The sequence below is a fragment of the Phyllostomus discolor genome, chromosome 8 (genome assembly GCF_004126475.2).
Source record: "Phyllostomus discolor isolate MPI-MPIP mPhyDis1 chromosome 8, mPhyDis1.pri.v3, whole genome shotgun sequence".
Classification (NCBI taxonomy): domain Eukaryota; kingdom Metazoa; phylum Chordata; class Mammalia; order Chiroptera; family Phyllostomidae; genus Phyllostomus; species Phyllostomus discolor.
Window position 1 is genome coordinate 100,493,717 of NC_040910.2, and position 21,058 is coordinate 100,514,774.

The following is a 21,058-nucleotide window of genomic DNA, read 5'->3' on the forward strand; positions in this document are numbered from 1 at the left end:
GGACACTTTGGTTCCAAGCCCGCATTCAATCCACTGAGCTACACCAGCCAGGGCCATGAGGACAGTATTCTTACCCTCATGTTAGGAGCGAAACTCAGAAGAAAACACAGCCATTTGATCAAAATCATACAGCTAGTGAATAATAGAGGGAGAATTTGAACTCATGTCTGTCTGGCTCCCATACCTACTCAGCCTCTTCATTACACTGCATCATGGTAGCCAAGGCAGTGAGGGTTTGTGAAAGGTCAGAACGATGTCTTTCAATTCCATTCACACCCCTCATCCCCACTGTCCACCCCCCCAGCTCCAGCTCATTCCCTCTTCACCTCTTACCTGAACTTGTGCAGCCACGTCAAGTGGCTGGTCTCCCTGCCCCCAGTCTCCTTGCCTCTCATTTTCCTAGCATTCACTTGACAAAATAGTTTGCTTAAAGCCCAGTTAGAAATATCAGTTTCTGTCTCAACAATTCCCTCTTACAATTCGGCTCCTCTTACTATAGAATAAAAACCCAAACTGTGGAAACATGGGTTCTAGGCTACTGTCTTATTTTAATCCACTCTCCTGACTTCTGAGTATGACCTTCCAGACCCTCCATATCCTGCCATGCTGCCTTCAGTCCTTGAACTCCCTTCTATATTTCAGGCAGGTGTCCTAGCAGCCACTCAACTAGCTAGCCATGGACCCCTGACACTCACTTTCCCCTGAACACAACCTATGAATTTGTACAGCAGCGCCCTGAGTCACACTGTTTCTTCAACTTCAAATGTCCTTTCCTTCTTCTTGTCCCTCCTACCCCCTGTACTTGCACAGACCCTAACTGCCTCAATTATAGCCCTTCATGAACTGCGGCTTCTTGATCCCTCTTCTGGACTCTGCCAGCAACATATCCGTGCTACTCTTACAGTTCTCACTACTTTCCACTTTGTTTTGTAGACATATAGCTGTTTCTCTCATCTCCCCTCCTACACTTAAGGCTTACTTAAGGAAGAGTTCTGTATGTTTCCATCTCCTGTAGCACATGCTGTAGTGTTTCATGTTCGCAGATTAGGTGATCCATAAGCACATTTGACTAAAAGAACAAATCAGTGTTAGTTCCATTGAATTTACTTATCATAATGCTTAATATTTTTGCCATTCAACTTATTCTTTAAGAATGTACAGAAAAAGAGGTGAGAACGACCTCCAGACTGACCTAAGCCCACACACTGCTACATCCTCCTGCCCAGCCTGTATGTCTCACCACTGTCACCATCATGCCCAAGAGAAAGGCTGAAGGGGATGCTGATGAAGATAAAGGCAAGGTGAAGGACGAACCACAGAGAAGATCCACCAGGTCATCAGCCAGAGCCCAAGCCTTAAAAGGACCTTGCCAAGAAGGGAAAGAAAGAACCCAAAGGGAAAGGGAGAAGCTGATGCTGCCAAGGATGGGAATAATCCTGCAGGAAATGGAGATGCCAAATCATTCCAGGCACAGAAAGCTGTAGGTGCTGGAGATGCCAAGTGAAGTGTGTGCAGCTTTTTTCTTTTAATTTTCACCTGAGGACATTTTTCTCATTGCTTTCACGGAAAGAAGAAGGCAGAGAGAGAAAAGAAGAAAAAATTATCAATGCGAGAGAAACATTAATCAGCTGCTTTCTCATACACACCCCAACATGAGACCTGGCATGTGCCCTGATCAGGAGTCAAATCCATGACCCTTCGGTCTATGGGACAACACTCTGAGCCACACAGGCCAGGACATATGTGCAATTTTGATAACTGTGTACTTCTGGTGACTATACAGTTTGAAATACTATTTTTATCAACTTTTGCAAAAATGCAGATTTTTTTGCTTTTTTAAAGCTATTTTATTAGCTCTTGGACCCCTCCCCCACATGCAGCACCACAGTGGAGCGACGTGTGTTGTCCCACCCTGGTGAATACTTAAGGCTTTGCCTCTTACTATATAACAGATGTGCCAAGACAAAAAAAAAAAAAATGGCCCAAATGAAAGAACAGATCAAAGCTCCAGAAAAAATACAACTAAGAGATGAAGGGCTATCCAACCTATCAGATGCACAGTTCAAAACACTGGTAATGAGGATGCTTACAGAAATAGTTGAGTATGGTTGCAAAATAGAGGAAAAGGTGAAGGCTATGCTAAGTGAAATAAAGGAAAATGTACAGGGAACCAAGAGTGAAGGGAAGACAACCAGGACTCAGATCAATGGTTTGGAACAGAAGAAAGAAATTAACATTCAACCAGAGCAGAATAAAGAAACAAGAATTCAAAAAAATGAGGAGAGGCTTAGGAACCTCCAGGGCATCTTTAAACATTCCAACATCTGAATCACAGGGGCGCCAGAAGGAGAAGAGGAAGAGCAAGAAATTGAAAACTTATTTGAAAAAATAATGAAGGAGAACTCCCCCAATCTGGTGAAGGAAATAGACTTCCAGGAAGTCCAGGAAGTTCAGGGTCCCCAAGAAGTTAGACCCAAGGAAGCACACACCAAGGCACATCATAATTATATTACCCAAGATTAAAGATGAAGAGAGAATCTTAAAAGCAGCAAGAGAAAAAGAGACAGTTATCTACAAAGGAATCCCCATAAGACCATCAGCTGATTTCTCAAAAGAAACCTTGCAGAAGGGGCTTGCAAAGAAGGGGCTAAAAAGAAGTATTTGAAGTCATGGAAGGCAAGGACCTACATCCAGGATTACTCTAACCAGCAAAGCTATCATTTAGAATGGAAAAGCTGATAATGTACTTCCCAGATAAGGTCAAGTTAAAGGAGTTCATCAACACCAAGCTTTTATTATATGAAATGTTAAGTGGACTTATCTAATGAAAGGAAGAAGATCAAAAATATGAACAGTAAAATGAAAATAAACACAACTATAAACAACCAAACCTAAAAAAAAAAAAAGAAAAAACGAACCGAGCAAACTAGAGCAGGAACAGATTCACAGAAATACAGATCACATGGAGGGATATCAGTGGGAAGTTGAGGGGGGATGGGGGGAAAAGTACAGGGAATAAGTAGCACAAATGGCAGGTAGAAAATAGACAGGGGGAGGGTAAGAATAGTGTGGGAAATGGAGAAGCCAAAGAACTTATATGTATGACCCATGGACATGAACCAAGGGGGGGGGGGATGATGGTGGTGGGGAGGGGTGCAGGGCAGAAGGGAATAAAGGGGAGGAAAAAATGGGACAACTATAATAGCATAATCAATAAAATATATTTAAAAATAAAGCTATGTCATTAGCACACAGACAACTTCATTTTTGCTTTTTTGTGGGGAAGGACATACAAGGTCTGTCCACAAGTATTTATCCATATAATATGAAAAATAGAGATATTTATTGAAGAAGACACAAGATATGAGAAACTTTGTACATAGGACAATGATGCTTCAGTCCCCTTCAAAGTAGGCACCTTGGACCTCACACAGTTCTCCCAATGGCATCAGTCACCTTGTCATATTTTCCTGAATCTCATCTATGGTTTGAAATCTCTTCCCTTTTAAAGGTGATTTTAGTTTTGGAAAAAGCCAGAAGTTGTGGGGCACCAAATCTGGGCTGTAGGGGGGCTGAGTCAACTGGGTGATTTGATATTTTGCTAAAAACTCTGCACAAGACTAGTTTGCACTGACTAATACAGTGAAGTCATCATTGTTCACACACACACATTCCAGTCCACTCTCCTTGGCTGCCAGGTTACATCAATATCACATAAACTGTTCTCATTATAATAATAATGGCTGGACTTTTTCCAGACAGACCTCCTGTGCTACTAATAGAATGTCTCCAAAGCCAGACTGACAAGGGGAAAAAATACCTTTGCTTTCTAGCTTTGAGAAACTTCTTGGTTTCTGGGAGGAGGGATATCTTGATATTGACACACATTAGCCACCTTGGCACCGACATACTGTGGTATAGAAAAACGAAATTCATTTTTATATCCCACTTTAAGCATAGGCTCGACTCCCATGATTCCACAGACCTTTTGGAACCTGACCCAAAAATCTGGTTGCCAGTATGTTGGACAATCTGGACTTTGCCATGTCATTGAGATGGCACCCCTCAAGGAGCAGCAGTTCCTTTTTTAGACTGTGGATCTACAGACTGATCATTCTGCCATGTTCATTTCATTTCCTGAAAGTGAGAGTTGGCTTGTGGAAAGTTGTTAAGCAACATGCTTAATGTGAAATATCAACCCTCACTCTAAACTTCCCCTGTTCAGAGCATCAGATGAAGACTTCATTGGGGTTTATAGTGGTTTTCTGATTGGTAGTCCATTGAAGAAGAGAGTTTGAATGCTTTATACACTGTTAATGATTGTCTGCCCTTATCCTTCCTTAAATACCATGATTGTTTATGAAAAATGTCTTTAATAAAGCTGAATACAGTTTGGCTTGGGGAGAAAAAAAAGAATGTCCAGGAAATTTTAACTAAAACAGTACACTGTATTAACCTAAACATATAAAATGAAGTCATATTCAGCAGGATCTCAGGGTGCCACATTAACCAGAAAAGAGAACCATACAACAATTCATCATGTTTTCTTTTTTTTCTTTTTTTTTGTTTGCTTTAGCTGCTAGAAAGCTCAATTGAAAATTTAGTGCTCAAGGACAAGAATATCCTTAACTTATATAAGCAAGAACAAAATAACAAGAATATCCTTGTTCCTTTCAACCCCTCTCCTTCGTTTAGTGATTCTGTCTTTTGTTTTTGCTTGTATAGACCAATAGTAGGTATTGCTCATTGAAAGCTTCCTGAAATACCTTGGAAAGTATTGTAAAGGGGAGTAGATATAAATCGTACATCAGTGCTCTTAGTAAGATTTGTTTATGAGCTTAATCACAAGGCATGAGCATGAGGCATTCTGGCCCCTGAGCCCCATGGATGTGTGGGCAAGGGGAGGAGCCTAGGTGAAAAGGCTTTCAAATTATAAGAAGTGACTCAACATTAGAGCTGGCTCCTGAAGGGAAAACTATCACTTCGAAGCCACAGTGCAGCAGGATACAGTGGTCTCAGTCTTGATTGGGTTGGACCAACGTAAAGGACCTCAACTCAGAGTATAGGACAGGGGGCAGCAGGAGGAACCAGACAGCAGCAATATGCAGAGGCCAGCAATGGGTCCTGTAGCAACAGAACCCATCTGATGAGGAGGAATTATTGGGAAGAGAACATGACTTCCGGGGAAGAGTTGGAATGATCTGAAAGGGGATCTGAGCCCTGTTTAAGGACTGGAATTCAGAACCAAACTCCGGCCCCAGCATGTAACAGCAGAGATGAACAGGGAATCGAAGCAGGAACAGCTATGAAGAATGAGCAATGATGCTGAGACCAGGGGAGGCTGTGCCTCTGAAAACCATAGTCCTGAGCCTCTCAGCAAATCCTGCCTGACGGTCACTGGGCTCAGAGCCACCCACAAGGCAATGGAGTCTTCAATGGATGTCACTTATCTGTTTGCCTGAAGATTCAACTCCTCACCTTCCTAGAGGAACATTTAATACAGAGACATAGAATGGCAATTTCCTATTGTGGACAAGGTCCTGAGAGAATGAAAGATATGGTGGGTCAGCTTTGATAGGGGAGAAGTAGGCAGGAAAGCTCCAGAAAGTAGGCCAAGAGCCAGAGACGGGATGGGCAGAAGCCAACAAGGAGTACAGAACACCTGTTGGCAGGAAGGCAGCAGCCTACCAAGATGGCCACCTCACCATTTGGTCAAGTCAACTCTAGGAACAATAAAGAAAACAGGTAAGATGAGAGAAACAACATTACTTTCTTCCTGCTCACTTCAGCCAAGGAACTTTGTGTTGTCAACTTTCTCTCCCCATTTTACAGGTGAGGAAACCAATTTATCCTACTATCACATGGCAGAGTCAGATTCAAATCCAAGTCCTTTTGAGTCCTGAGTCGATGCCTTTACTACCCACTGGGCTTCCATCCAATAAATGAAAAGTAAGTGAAACTACTGGTGTCCACTAACGACCTCACTTGGCAGGCCAGTCCTCTTCTGCACTGGGACTGGAGATCTGGGTGGCTTCAGGAGTGAGAGCACATGTTCCCCAGGGGGGCGTATGATTCCCTGGAGGGTGCACTCACACACTGGATAGAGAAATTCAAGTCCTTGCAGGCCCCCTCCACTACTTCAGTTCATGGAGCAGGTTAGGTTTGCCAGCTGCTGTTCCTCATCATCTGATGGCCAGACCAGGTGGTAGCCAAGGGCTCCAATCCAGACACTTACAATGCTAAGTGCACAGGATCCCTTGGACCTGTCCTGTCTGGCTTGACATTTCCTCTCCAATGGCCAAACTCTGCTTTCTACCCCCCTTTCAGGAGCTGACTCATTTTTTCAAGCTATACCATTGGCATTTAGGGGTTCCCTGGATTCTTGCACATGCTGAGAGTTTTCTCAAAAGGTGTGTAACTGGGAAAAGTTCAGGCCTAAATCAGTTGCATTTAACATGTATTTATTTTTTATTTCTTTCTGTGCACAAGCAACTGTGCAGGCATTGCAGTGAGCCCAGAGCTCCCCATCCAAAGAGTAGACAGAAATGGGTGATGCCAGACTAATAATTAGCTACGATGCCAAATTTTCTTAAGAAATCTCTAGACATCACGGTTAAGGGAGGAACAAAAGAGCTCTCCAGTAGGGTCTTATATTCTCACCAGCTAGATCCTTTCATGTTGCAGGTTCTGGGGAGATAGCATCCCTCTTGGCCACTGAAATCTTTGGCCTTGTGCTATGCCCCTCCCTCTGTTCTACTGAAGGTGATACGTACACAGGGAAATCCTTGGGCTGCCCAGATTGTTGATACAACATTTCTACATTTGCACAGAAATGCGGGAGGGAGAGACTTCTGTCCATCAGGATTAAGACAACTTTATTCCCAAGAAGGGGACCTCAGTGTGCCTGTGCTTCACTAAGGAACCCAAGACAAGTTTTCCTCTGAAGCTGGGTTAGAGGACGTTTGAGTGTCACCATCAATGCCACACCTGAGGTCTCTCTCCTTGCTAATAATTAATTTCAACTCAAGACAGGAGGAGACGCGCCTCCAAGGAGAAATGCTAAACGATTTCAAGAACTTCCCACAGCGGTGGGTAATATAGTTTGTCTGTCTCTTTGCGGGAGGAACTTGATTTTGGTTTCCCAAGATTCAGCCATCATTTTCAAAGTACGCCTCTCAAACACCCCAGAGGCCTATGAAATAATCCCCAGGTAAACAGAACTCCTGGCAGCATGCTCTTCTGGAGCCAAGATTTCCACTTGAGCAAAGAATTAGGCTTCTCTCTCAAAACCACACACACTACACTGATAGAGTTATACACCCAAAAGAAAATTTTGTAACTTATAGTTCTTTATTAAGGATTAAGTAAAAAAAAAAAAAAAAAAAAAAAAAAAAAAAACCAAACCCTAAAGCATTAGGTCTCAGAAACAGTGAGAGGTAATTTCTGAGTTAAACCGAAGAACGAGATGATAGCCAGGTCAGAACTGTTACAAGACGTGTTGTCGCAGTGGTTCAGGAGCATGGCTGTGAATGGTGAGAAGGTGCGAGAAGTGCACGTTCACACGCAGCTGTCTGTGTAACCTGGGGCAGGCCCAGCCACCTAAAGGGTCAGAATGAAGTCGGATGGGGTGCCCAGGGAGAGGCAGGCCAGCTGGTCCCCCAGTGGCCGTGGGTGTGATGGGGACGATTTTCTAGCTCCACATCAAACTGAAGGCACAGTCCCTTCATGCCTGTGCTTACACAGAGCTCTGTTTCAAACTGCCCTGAGACAAAGAAGGGTTGGGAGGGAGTTGGGGCAGGGGCACTACAGATGGGAAGAGGCAGCCCCCAGAGTTTGCCTTGATGGATGCTAATTGAATTCTAATTGAAACCATCCATCCAGGCCCCAAGTGCACCTGATGGAAACTTCAATATCCGGAAGCCACACCTCGGAGAGTCTGCAAGCATCTCTCTCATTGCATAATGTACCAAGAACATTATTTGCCTATTACATCTTGATGCACCTTTAAAGACCCTGTGGACTGCCCACTAAAGACAAAAAGAGTGCAGCCTCTATTCTGGGCTGCCCTACAAAGCTGGGTTTTGACCTGGTAATACGACTACAGTTCACTTAGCATCATTGCCATGCACCATGCTAATTAGGGCTTGGGGAATCTTAAAATCACTGGATTATGCAGTGCTTCGTCTCAAGGGTGTTCTCAGCTGTGGTCCAAATCCTTATGAAATTTGTATTCAGTGAAGAACGAGGGGGCAGGAAAAGTAGGGAGGGTTGAAGGGAATAAGTTAGGGGTGACTAGGAACTTCACATTACGTCATAGCGTAAACATGCTCCTCAAGTAGCCTTTGTTCGTTCATTCCACAAACATTTACTGAGGCCCTACTATGCGAAAGCCATTAACTAATTATTCCAGAACCCGGGGCTATAGCCTCACAAAAGTATATATTTTAGTGGAGGGAGGCAAATACCAAACAAGTGAAAATGAGTAAATAAAACACCCTTAGATGTTCAGTGCAATGAAGAAAACAAAATAAAGCAATAAGGTAAACAGGAAAAAGAGGGGATGAGGCAGGATGGGGCGGGGGGTCGGGGGAAGGCCTCTCTAAGGAGGTAACATTTGGAGCCAAAGGATGGGAAGGGATTTGAGAAAAGATCTGAGGGGGGATTATTCTAGAGGAGGCACAGCAAATAGAAACAAGAAGGAGCTTGGTGTGTCTGAGGGTCGGAAAGGAGGCCATTGTGGATGAATAAGGACAAAATAGAGACAGGTAAGACCGGAGAGCTCAGCCAGAGCCCAATCCTAGTGTCAAACTCTTTCCCCAGGGGCCCCATCAGCCTCGTGGTTTGCCTTCAAAGGCCGAATGCAGAGCTCCTTGCCCCTAGTTAAGGAGTAGTTACATGTATACAGTCCTAAAAGTACATTCAGCCCTTCCAAGGCAACCTCAAGGCTGATGTGGCCCCCTGTGAAAATGACTTTGGCACCCCTGTGTATAGGGCCTTGTAGGTCACTCAACAGAATGTGTGTGCACGTGCACCTGTGCGTGTGTGCGCGTGCATGTGTGTGTGCGTGTGTGCACTTGAGCCAAGTCTCTCACTGCCTTTCAGATCCTAAAGTAAAACTTCATGCTCCAGAACACCTTCTCTGTACTCCCTTCCCAGCCCGGTTTCTCAGTAAACACCCTCTACATCACTTGGTACAGGTAAGGTGATACTATTTACTGACAGGAGAGTCGCTGGGTTTGAGGATGAAATACAAAGGAGGCTGGCACTTAGGTGCTCGTTATTACTTTATTATTATTGTTGCCATTGTTATCATCACGACTCCGGCCTTTACTACTGTGACAGTTATTAGCACAGCACCCATCGCTAGCGGCTTTCTCGGACGTGGTTTCCTTCGCCCTCCTCCCTTAACCCTAAGATGCATGGACCGCAACAAGAAAAGGGAAACAATGCCAATAACGCTCATTTGTACACAAGGAACCAAATCCTTGCCGTAGCCTGCAATCTTGTAAAGCTCATTCATAATGCAAAGGTACAACGAAGGCCGTCCACATCACAGCTTTCCATTTTCCCTAGCTCATTGCTCGCAGCCGCACATTATAAATTGCCTTTTATGTTATCTCTCTATTCCAGGAAACCCTGCCTCTAATCCTTTTACCCAGCCAGAGCCCCTGCTCCGGGGCTGTCTGCAGCGCTCGGCCGCAACGGGATGGGCTGCTCTCTGTAAAGCTATCGATCCCTATAAACGACTTTATTAGTGGTCATTATTACTTTGTTTCTAATCGCTGCTTTAATTAAGGTTTTATCAACCACATTAAAGAGCGTGTGAGCGTGTGTGACTTTAAATAGCCTGGGGGGTTTTCCTTCAGCCTTAAAGCATTCCCATGAAATCAGCCAACGGACTCCTGGTTTCAAAGACTTTCTGCAGCATGCCCCCCTTCAGGATACACACGTGTGTGTGTTTATGGTTGAGAATGGGGGCATGGTGCATGGGCAGGGTCCGCTCCCGGGTAGCCCCCTTGTCTTTCTGATGCAGGAACTCTCTGGCAGGAAGCACAAAACTCGGTGGTCTCGGCATCAGAACTATCTATTCACTGTTCTGGAGGGATCCACCTAACCCGAATGGTCTGTAAATCCAAAAGCCAGTATTGATTGAGACTCCAAAACTTCCTGCTAGTTCACATTTCTTACAATACCCACTTTAGCTAACCCTTCTCCCCATATGGGAGTCACCCACTCATTCAAGGACCGAGACGAAGGAGAAGCAACCGCTTCTCTGGCTGAGCCAAATCCAACTGGCATCACTTGCTTTAAATCTGCTTCTGCATCCACCCCGCACCAAACTGAGTTCTCTGAGGCGCGGGGCATGTTTTGTATCTGAGACACAAAACCCACCACGCCGAGTGCCTAGAACACAGTGGGTCTCCAAAGGGCCTCAGGCGAGATTGCTGACTCCATTCTGCAGGCCAAGCCTGCAATGAGGAGTCAGATCACATCCACGCAGGTACAGCCTCGCAGGGCCCACGTTCCTTCTTACTTCCCCCAAAGTAAGCGGGAGAGTTGGTTCCCAGCACATTACTCACAATCTTCAGAAGGATGAAGGAACTCAAATGTCCACCGGGGGACGAATGGATAAGCAAAATGTGATAGATACATACAGTGGACGCTGCTCAGCCTTAAAAACAAAGGGAATCCTGACACATGCTACAACAGGGATGAACTTCAGGCTAAGTAACGCCAGCCAGCCACAAGAGGACACATGCTGCGTGAGTCCACGTATATGAGGCACCTGGAGCAGTCCCATGCGCAGAGGCAGGAAGTAGAACCGTGGTGGCCAGGGGCTGGGGAGAGAATGTACAGTTGTTGTTTCGTGAGTATAGAGTTTCACTTAGACAATGAATATAGAAGTGAGCATAGAAGATGAAAAAATTCTGGAGATGGATAGTGGTGATGGTCGTGTAGTAATGTGAATGTCCTTAATGCCATAGGAATGACACACTTAAAAACGGTTAAAATGGTGAGTTTTATGTTATGTATATTTTACCAGAACAAACCAAAAGTGTGTGAGAGTATTTTTGTACTTCAGGGACTAGAAGATAGAATGTTTTTCCAGTTAGCCAGATCTTTTCAAAATCTCCTCCTGGGGAGCCACTCATTCTGCACTCATTCTTGCGTTCAGTGGGCACTGAGTGCCTCCTCTTTGTTAGGAACTGCACCTGCAAAATGAAAGGTCGCCAGTTCGATTCCCAGTCAGGGTGCAGGCCTGGACTGTAGGCCAGGTCCCGGGTTGGGGGAGTGCAAAAGGCTACCGACCAATGTATTTTTCCCTCTCTTTCTCCCTCCCTTCTCCACTCTCTAAAAGTAAATAGATAAAATCTTTTCAAAAATGCACAAGAACCACAACTACAAGACAAGCTGCACATGTTGCAAGGGGAAGGCTGCAGGGAGGCTGTGCTCCCGAAGCGGCTGACCCCTCCAGGGCCCACGCGTTGCATTCCCTCCAGGTCCCACCCCATGGAGTCACCCCGGGTCCATCTGGGGTGGGGACACATGTCCCTCGGCCAAAGCTCTGTCACATTTCGTCACTGGGTCTGAAGCTGCTCTGTTTCTCGAATCCCACGAGATCCTAGTTAAAAAAAAATGTCCCTTCACCTGGAACTGACAACTCTTCTCATTCCAGAAGGCTCCCAATGGGTCCATGGGGCCACCTTGAGAACAAACACCATCTGTCTCTCCCAAGGGGGTGGGGTTGGTCTCGGACACAAACTTTAAGGGAACACCAAAAAGCTCAGTAATTGAGTTAAACCATGTTTTAATCCAGTCCTTTTAAAAAATCAAATTAATGCAAAAAATACCAAGAAGAACAAAATACCAAAATTTTAAACAGGGACAAGGTCAGTAGCAGGGCCACACCAAGCCACCTTAAAGCCTGAGGCAAAAAGACAAAGCAAGAATACTGATCCCATCTGTTTTTATTCATTTTGATATTTTCTTTGCCCTGATTTGTTACATTGATTTTTTTATGTTTTTAAATATTGCACTACAGTGTTATTTATCTTGACTACTGAGGTTTGGGGCACCCCTTTAAATTTAATTTCAGTGTACCTAGAACAGGGCAGGGTCTCACGCGGTGTTGTTAAACTCAATTGAATTCCTCTAAGAGCGCCCAGGAGGATATACAAACAAGTACATCCACTTGCATGTTCTCTCTCATTTGCCTGGCGGTAAGTTTTACCAGCAGCTTAGTTATCTTTCCTCTTTTTTTTTTTTTCAATTCAGGCTTCGTAGAGAGGTTAAGCTGCTTTTTAATCAAATGTGTTTCCTTTGCAATGAGCTACTCACATCCTCTCTATCCAGCAGGTCACAGGCTCCCACCTGCAATTACCCCTTATTCTCAGCTTTACAAGCCTTCATGATGGAGTTCCTCCCCCGAGGGTAACCTGCAGCTATTCTGTGAGCTCAAACCAATCCCCACACCAGCCCCCAACAACCTCTCATGAGCACTTCACTGTTCACTATTTTATTTCTTTAATTGGATTTTAATTTGTCCACTAAAGTCAGATTTACTCGAAAATGCCTTATCTCGTGGTGAAATTGCAAACCGAAATGACACGCACCAACGAGAAGGAAGAGGAACCAGGACACCAGCCAGGAAAATGACAAAGGGCGGAAGTGGGAGAAGAAGAAGAAAGAGGGTCACAGATGACCCCCTGCTCAATTCTGGACAATCCTTGCACTAGGAAAACATGTCAGAAAGCCCACCTCACCTACTAGTGACCAAGGGGACCTCTGGGTGTGCCTTGGCTTGCGCAGGGACAATAACCACACGACACTCCCATCGAATGCTGTCGTGATGAGAAAACACCTTCCCGCACTGGTGGGGGAGGGGAAATTGGAGAAAGGTGGTCACGAGTTACACGCTTCCAGTTATAGGCTAAATAAGTACGAGAGACATAATATACATCAGGATGACTATAGTCAACACTGCTATATGATAATATGAAAGTTGTTAAGAGAGTCAATCCTAAGGGTTCCCACCATAAGTAAGAAATATCCTTTTTTTATATCGATGTAAGTTGATCAATATTTACTAAACTTATTGTGGTCATAATTTCACAATATATGTAAGTCAAATCATTATGCTGTACACCTTAAACTTATATATGGCACTATGTAGATTACATCTTAATAAAACTAGATGAAAGACATTTTTAAAAAATACCTTCCCTTACAAAATTGTCTTGATCACCATGTGCTACCACCACCGTGCCGGGAAGTGGGCACCCCCCAGGATCAGCTCTCTCAAAAAGTGAGCTCAGGGGCCCCCGTCCTCCTGTGGCAACATGGTGTCCCACGGTGCGTCCCGGGCTGACTTCTCCAGAAGCAGTGCTGAGAAGCAGTTTGGCGTGAAAGTCATTTATTAGGGGCAATGGCTGCAAAGGGAGGGAGAAGGAAGCAGAACGGGGCAGAGGAAGAAATCCAGCTGCAAAGCAGGTGGGCAGCCAGCATTTCCTGTGGGAGCATCCCCGTCAGGCCAGAATGTCCAGGCCTCCATGTCCCCTTTATATTCCCGCCTCCCTCTGTCACCAGCGATAGACTGCCCCGGGTGCGGTGGCTTTCTGCAGAGGCAGAGATTGAAGGAGCTGCGAGCCAGAGGCCAGTCCTTCCTGAAAGGAGCCTCTGGGTGGCTGGTGCCCCTGTGAGTTTACCACACAGTGGAATTACAGACATCGGTTTTAACAGTCAGTGGGTTGGGTCTGGTATGGTCCAGGGTCAAATGGAAGTGAATAACTCCTGCAACATCCCTGCCTTCTATAGAGGTCCATGATAGGGTCAGAGATAAGGAAAATTAGGAGATGAACTCCAGGGAGTGTAGGTGAGCCGGAGGGGGGATTGGGGACTTCCAGCCTGAGGAAGCTGACTCCGTGAGCAGTACTGAACAGAGATGCCTTCCCTACACAGCTCTGGTCAGAAACTTACCGTCTGCGCCTCGGAAAATTCCAAATAAAGAAGTGTCAGGATTTCGTCTGTTATTTTAGTTCATGATTTCCCTGGCCAGCAGTTCAGTTAAGTCCAGGACCAAAACATGTTTGAGACTGTCCTCGGTGGGGTCCCAGTGCCCAAAGGTCATGCTGCACCCTGTTCCTCAGCTATCGAAAGGCCAAGGACAAGTTCCAAAGAGCATCGCTGGGTATCAGATCAAGTCAACTTCAAGGCTGTCTTTCACTAACCTCCCTCCCCAAGCCTGAATAAGTTGTAGAAGCCCTTACAGCTCCACTTCAACCTGAACGCCAGGAAATCGGAATGAGAATTGCCCAGAATGGCACCATCAAGGTGTCAGGACCCTAGCATGAACAGTGACCTCTGTTGTCAGAAGGGGACAGAAGAGGTGAAAGGAGCACAGCTATAGGGGACTCGAATGTTACCTGTGTCAACTGAGATTAGAGCAGTTGTCTATCCAGATACGTCTTTATTTTTCTTTCTCAACACCAAGCTTTCCAGGCACAACAAATAAATGCGATCAAGAGTTCTTTGGGAGAGAGCAGCAAACAACAGGCAGAAAGGAAAGCTGGGAGCAGGAAGTTCAAAGCAAGATGTCTGACTGTCCCCACTGCACCGTGTGGACTTGGGTTCTGGTTGAGCCAGGTGCTAGGTTTCTGCAAGCCTGGAATTCTTCCCTTGAAACTTCAGGAAATCTCAGAGTGTGCAAGGCCTAAAATCTTGCAATCAGGCCAAACTCCAGAACCCAGGAAGAGTTCAAAATTCTTAGGAAACAAGCACAAGGAAGGTTCTTCCTTCACATAATAAACCAAGAGCAGCCAACATCATTCTGACTGGTGAAACATTAAAGATATTCCCATAAGAGTGGGGAATGAAACAAGCATGTCCACTATTACCACCATTATTTATCTTTATTGTTTATGGTTATTATTCAGATAGTTCTAGCCAGGGATAGGGAATATGAGAAGAAAAAACTGTATTAATAGTCAAGGAAAGGAGACACATGACTCTACTTGAAACCCCCAAAAGAATCAACTGAAAACTTTTTGACCTAAAAGAGTTTAGTGAGCTGGCTTATTGCAAAATGCAAATGCAGAAATCAATAGCGTCCTAATGCATAATAAGTGTGGAAAAATAGCCTATAATCATTTGCATTCTTTCCCAACCCACTCTAAAAAATCATTCATGATGATATTAAAGATATGTTCACAATTCTTAGAGACTTCTTCCCTTAAAAGGTGAGGTTTAATTATACTCTCCTTGTATTCTGAGTTAGGTCTTCTCTCCTCTCTTCTCTTCTTTCTCTCTCTCTCTCTCTCCCTCTGTCACTCTTTGGCAGCCTATGGAGATGCCCACGTAGCAAGCAACTAAGACCCACCAGCAGCCACTGACAGAGCTTGGCAGCCACTCCTCCCCCAGCGAAATCATGAGATGACCGCAGCCCCAGTCAACAACTAGACTGCTGCCACACGAGAGAGCCTGAACCAGAGCCACCCCGCTAAGCTGCTTGCATTCCTGACCCACAGGAACTGTGAGACAGTCCATGTCTTCAGATGCTGTATTTGGGCTAATTTGTCACACAGCAATAGATAACTAATACAAGATTCTTTGTCACTCAAGCAACCGAGGCTCTCAGCTGGATGATGCTGATCAGAATAATGGATAGTTGGGTGACATTAAAAGAGCTGGGAGCTACCCAAGGATAGCTCTGGAAGAAGAGAATGGGAGAGGGAAGAAAGCCCAGCTGGCACGATGGTTAAGATAGATAAAGAGGAACTTAGCATGTTCTGCTGTGCACCATGCCATATAATGCTCCCCTTGCCCAATTCTGTGAGATGCAGAGAAGATTTTCATTGTTTTCCAATGATTTTGAATATCACCCTGGTGTTCTGCTCAAGGTGGCACTGCAGAGGCCTGCCTTGTGCCCATTTACCTGTATCTGCACACCAATGATACCAATAGTAACCAGTTGGAAATGTAACAGGATAATGGGGAGGGGTTCAATTATGCTAACCACAAGCTACAGTATGTCTAGGAACACAGCAAATATGCAGGATTTATATGACATAAGTGATAATTTGGCACTATGGAAAATCAAGCAGATCTGAATAAAGGGCAATCATTTATTCAGTCATTCCATCAACAAACCCTTGGCTAAAAGAAACCAAAGTCCTACAGAAAATAAAGGGGAAGTGATGCAAAAGGTGCATGAGTATATGGTTTAATATTAATATATATTTTAAAATACAATGAGCAAAAATTGGAGAAGATATCTCCTTCTCCCCAAAAAAGCCATATATGTCGGCATTAGAACTCTTCTTTAGTAGAAAACCCTCTTCCTGAAAAATATTTTTGAAGAAACGCTGATGTGACATTGTAGTATTCCAAGGTGCATCACCTTCAAAACACGACATTATTCACACAGTTATATTTTCGATGTCTTTTCACTCGTAATCTCACTTGTTCCACAAATCATCAAAAAATGCCTTTGCAAAAATTACCATGACACTAAAGATAAATTTTCCCAGACCTCATATCAAGGCTATAGATTGAGAGTTAGAGTATCACAGAGAAAACCAGACACGGACTGAAATTCCATTCCTGGGGATTTGTCACTAGTCACTTCTTATGCGCTTCCGAGCCTCGTGCACGTCACAGGTTCTGCTCTGCTGCTTGGCCTTCCTGTATTCCTCCCGGTCCTCACCATCTAGGATTGCCACCAAAACTCCAAATTCTTTTCCCTCTGTTAAGTAGAGCCTTGCAGCATTCTCCAGCTCCTAACAGCTAACTGTGCTCCAGACTGACTTTGAATAGCCAGCCCTCAGGGCTCCAGCAGGAAGGAGGGCCTTCGACTGAACCAGCTCCACTTTCCAGCGGTGTTTTAAATAGCACTTGCGTCTTCATTACTCAGGCAAATCCTAACGATGTTGATATTAGTGAAGATGAATTTTTAACAGCATGGGACTGAAGTGATGAAATTGCTAAATAAAGAATGAGGTCAGAGTCACTAAAATGCTTGAAGAGTGTCAGCGGGGACAGATAAAGGGGCACACTGTTGACGAGCGACTTAAGACTATAAAGGAGAAGCATCTGGGAGGTACATTAAGTGCTCCAAGCTGCCGTCCTCGGTGTGCGTTTAGCGACAATCAATAATACAATTTATCCTGAAGCCACTGCTTATGACTTGGGTGGGGGCGGTGGCTGACCTTGGGGAGAGATGCTTAAAGAGAGAGAAATGGAGAAAGAGGAGATGTCACCAAGCGGCGGCCTCCCCAATTAGCCACTCAAACCCAGAGGAAATTAATTCTGACTCATTGCATCCAGTGACTTATAAGCAGGAAAATAATTGTAGTAAAACAAGAAAGAAGCAAAGTGTAGAGTTTATTTTAAAAGAAGACATATAGGAATCCCTTAGAGTGCACAGGAATGCAGGCCCCCATTTTTGGCCCCCAAATGGCAGCTAACATTTATTGACCACCCCACCTGTGTGCCAGGAATTGTTGTAACCTGGAAACGACCCAAGTTTCTTCTAACAGGAGGATGGAGAAACAAACCATGCTGCACCCACGCGTCGGAATATTACACCGCAATCAAAGGAATGAACTATCGATACGTAGCAACTTGGATGAATCTCGAAAGCACTGTGCTGAACAAAAGAAGCCAGTCCCAAAAGACTGAACATTACGCAGTGCCATTGGACCCTCCCAGAAAGACAAAACGGTGGTGATGACGAAGAGAACAGTAGTAGCCAGCCATGAGCAGTGGGGGAGGGGTGGTGATGAAGAGGCAACTGAGCAAAGCGGTCTGTATTGCCTTAGTAGTCATGGTTACACAAATCTATACATGTATTAAAACTCATGGAAGTGTATACCCTCAAAAGGTCAATCTTATTTTATCTTATTAATGTTTTATATTTTGAAATTGTTAATATAAAAATTCAAATACGAACACAGTGTGTGTGTGACATGATTCAACCCGTTGTTCCTCCGATCGTAGGGCCCCTCAGAAATGTTCCCAGGGCTAGTGCGGAGATGCGGGGGAGGACCGGCACTCAGGGCTTCTCACCCCGCCCCCCTTCAGCTAGAATGCTCCATCTGTCTTGTGTATGCAGGTCTCGAGGAATGTTTTATTTTTTAAAAAAAGCTTAAACCATTGACATAATAAAACTTAATAACTGTTAACATTTATCTAGAGCTCACTATATGCCAAGCTCTGTGCGAAGTGCTCTTTATATGCATCATATCATTTATTTCTCTCTATAATCCCGTGAAATGTGAATTATCTTACTTTAGAGATGAGGAAAGATGAGGTTTAGAGCAATTATTTGACTTGCGTGTCGTCACCAGATAGTCAGTGGCAGAATGGGGATTTGAACCGCGGCAGCACCTCTCAGATCTGCCTGCTCCTGGGAGTGTGATGGACCCACAGCCCCGATGTTACGCTCGGAAACCCATCAGCACTTTCACCCAGAGTGACGTGTGCCATAGGCTGCTCCTAGCCAATGACTGAGCGTTGCATGCCTGGTCCTCCGCTATACAGGACTCCTCTCAGGGCAACTTTGACTCGAGATTTCCCCTCAGCCTGGCTGAGGTGTTTTTAGAACTATACTGCAGCCTTCTTCCCCCTTCCCTCCCTTCCTTCCTCTCTTCCCTCCTTCCTTTCTTCCTTCCTTCCTTGTTTCCTTCCCTCTCTCCCTCATAGGGGTCAGAACTGCACCCCAGTCTGATGGCTCTTCCAGCCTTCTTTGGCTCCCTTCCCATTTCCTGTCATCAGTGTGTCCCCCCAGTGCACCTCTTGCACGCCTAACTCATCCTGGTGCCTGCTTCTTGAAGCACCCAGACTAACACATCTTACTCCACGAGCAAACTTCTTACAAGCTTTGCAACAAGAGAGCAATCCAAGCTCAACATGAACAAACCTAGGGCACAGGGTTGTTTTAGGAATTAAGCTCCCCGACGTAGATGGATCACCGCTGGACACCCCTCACCTGGCTTAGAATGGATACTCGATTTTATTGGGTGACTTGAGTGAAATAGACTTTGTGTGACCATTAGCTGGGGGGGGTGCTTCACAGAGGCTGTTCCCTGCTGGCAGTTAGAGAGCAGAGAGGCAACAGAGAGCAGACTCCCTCCAGGCACCCGCCCGTCCCCACCTGAGCTTCCACACCATCACCAGCCTCTTCCTCCCTCCAAGCCCAGCTGGACACAGGCAGGCCTGGCTGCCTCTTCCCACCCCTCATCAGCTTTTTTTACACAAAGAAGAGATGTCATGCTGACTTCCCAGATGGCTCCCCATCCCATGAAAGTCACTTTTGCAGGCTGAAAAAATCTCTCCCTGGAAGAATTACTCTCGCAAAGTGCTGTGAATTGGATGCTGACCTGGAGCCGACCAGAGGAATTTTTCAATACCCACCTTTATATATAAAATTTGTAACCTTTCTCTTCTCATTGAAACGAGGTGGTATTGATTGAGCAGAAAATTCAGGGGAGTGTGTCTGGGGCTTAATAGGGGTGAGCCCGTGGTAATCGTGGCTACCCACAGTTCAATTCAGATTCCTAACCAAAAGGAGAAAATAAAATCAGAATCAATACTTTCAGGGGCACGTGGCTGGAGAACTTTGCAGCGATTTGAGCAGAGGCTCCTTTGGCCGCTGGCAGCTTTGATTGCCACGGGCCTGTTTCTCCGCCATTTGTCACTCAGCGGGCACAGAGGGGAGAGCCAAAGGGGGAACAGGTGGAAGGTGCTTCCAGAATAGAGATAGAAATCCATCCCAGCGATGGCAAGAAGAAAGGGCAGAACTAAGAACCATCCAGGAAGCAGAATAAATGTATCCGTATAATAGAACACCAAGTCTTCCCTGGCAATAGTGGGCAAGGATCCTTGTCTCTAAAACTTGTGAAAAAGTAGATCATGTCAGGTCTGGAAGAGTTCAAAAGAATCTTGTTTTGCAAATAAAACGGAGGCTAAGAGACACAAAGTGACATGCCCAAGAGCTTGAAGAAAAAGATGAAAGAAAGGACCCAAGTCCCATATGGTATCTTATATCACTACACACAGGCCATCTTTCTTCTCAGGCTAAACAATCTCACTTCTTGTAGGTTTCCCTCTTCCCTGCTCCTCTAGTTCTTTAGAGGATCTACCTTCAACTTTCTGAAGTCCTCCAAGGCACGGGAACCCAAGAGTTTGTCCAGCTTTTACTTCCACTGTGTAGTGTGGCTTGTGGGTTGGCACATGGAACACCCCCATACTCAGGGAATCCTGTAGGCAATGCCTGGTGGGTAGAAGTAGAGTCATGTTTCACCGTGAGACAGGGATGGGACTAGGTATGAAGGGAAGGGTCCTCTTTCTTAGGATGACCCAAGACCCAAGTTGGGCCCAGCTCCAGTCAGAGCTTCTGTATTGTACCTTGAGTTACTGCCTTCACTGGCCCATTGCACCCTCTTCCAATAACACGTGACTAAACATTTTAAAGAACCGAGATCCCCTCCCATCTGTCCTGGTCTGATTATGCTTAGTCTAGTAGAGAGGCAGGGGGCTGCATGAGTTCATCTTTAACTAATCAAAAGAAGCCAACTCTTCTGAACGGCATTATCTTCTCCCACCATGAGTCCTTCTTTCAGTCCAGTTTCTGGATCCTTCGGGGCATCTAGCATCCAGCGCAAAGTCTGCAGGAGGCACTCAGGGTACAGGATGAGTGCACAGTCAGATGAGCAAACCGACGAAGGTGTAAGTGTTGCTTAAGCAGGGACTTCAGAGATAGGGGTTCCTTATGGTAAAATAAGGTAGATTCTGGGGTTTCTTATGGCTGCTTTCAAAAGCAATCACACTTATAAAAATAAAAAGAAAGACAGAAGGAGTGTGGACCTTGGAGGTAGATGAACCTCAGTTTGAACCAGTTTCTCAACAACAAGCCATATGACCTTAGTTAAATTACTCTCTGAACTCCAACATATCTTCCCTAAGATGAAAAGAGCAGTGTATACTTCATGCAACTGTCATGTATTAAATGTGTTAGGGTGTGTAATTCAGTGGGGGGGAATGATATATTTAAAACCATTTA

The 21,058-nt window shown here is 45.1% G+C and overlaps 1 pseudogene; it reads left to right on the forward strand.

Moving 5' to 3' along the window:
* The first annotated feature begins 1,249 nt into the window (after window positions 1-1,249).
* Window positions 1,250-1,504, forward strand: LOC114504171 (annotated as a pseudogene).
* Window positions 1,505-21,058: the final 19,554 nt, after the last annotated feature.